Source organism: Anneissia japonica, unplaced genomic scaffold (genome assembly GCF_011630105.1).
Source record: "Anneissia japonica isolate Jap-2015-1 unplaced genomic scaffold, ASM1163010v1 scaffold286411_len1079_cov224_single, whole genome shotgun sequence".
Lineage (NCBI taxonomy): Eukaryota > Metazoa > Echinodermata > Crinoidea > Comatulida > Comatulidae > Anneissia > Anneissia japonica.
The window spans coordinates 1-1,079 of NW_022718671.1; the positions used below are offsets into that span (position 1 = coordinate 1).

Sequence of the window (1,079 nt, forward strand, 5' to 3'; positions counted from 1 at the left end):
AACTTTTACTTACAATTTACTTTTACTTCAGTATTTTTAAAATGAAAGGTTCTTTCTTAATATAATATTAAGTCTATTCGTAAGTGCTAATTAAAATGTAAATTTACTTTAAATATTTCAATGGAATTTTATTATTTGATTAAAGTTTGTGAATACTGTAAGTTAGAGCTGCATTTTGTTTTGTTTTGTACATTTCTTACCTTTGTCAGTTTTTCTGCTATATGAATGGCAGTGCTTGTGTGTAATGAGACAGGACCACTCAGTAAACTTGATTTCCCTTCAGCCAGTGCCATAAATATAATCAACTATACAAAAACATGAAACTATATATAAAAAGACTACAAGGGTTAACTACATCATGGGTGAAGGCTGGGAGGTGCTTTGGTTGCAGACATCCCCCCACCCTCCACCTCCAATTAGACCATTAAGTTTTTATTGGAGTAGGGACATAGTTCCACATTCTCAAAATATGCTGGCCTAAATAACAGGTTTACCTAGATTTTACTAACCTATATTTACAATGTATATAAACACTATACAGTATATGGATTGTCTAAGTAACATTTCACTAATATATGCTATACAGTATTAAACACTGTATTTTACATGGGTTGCCTATCTAACATGAACATTAAGTCTTTCATTATTTGACTCCAGACTGTTCTCTATATTTAAATAGTATCTTGCATGGACATATTATTAATTATTTAATTACTGACCTGATCTTGTAGATATTCATCAACACATCCACCATGCATCAATTCTTCAATTAACTTTTCAGCTGTATCTTTGCCAATCTTCTCTGCAGGAACACCTTGACAAAATGTGACACATTCATTAAAAAAAAAATTTCAGCTGACTTACACTGCTCATATTAACATTTATTACATGGGTTTCTTTTTAGCTCTACACAAATATTACTGTACATTTCTAAAGCACTGAAACAACAAACAGAGCTTAGAATACTGTGATGAACATTACCTCTTTTCCCAAGACCAGATGCTGCTAACAAACATCCTGTACTTGTTTCTGCAACAATACTTGAACAAATATTTTAAAAATTAGTTTGAATGTAATGT

The 1,079-nt window shown here is 31.0% G+C and overlaps 1 long non-coding RNA gene across 1 annotated transcript; it reads right to left on the reverse strand.

Moving 5' to 3' along the window:
• Nucleotides 1-6: 6 nt before the first annotated feature.
• LOC117110582 lies at nt 7-1,079 on the reverse strand. Its single transcript, XR_004445728.1, has 3 exons — nt 982-1,079; nt 720-814; nt 7-305 (listed from the first exon to the last, which is right to left on the reverse strand). It is a non-coding gene; the product is annotated as an uncharacterized LOC117110582 (long non-coding RNA).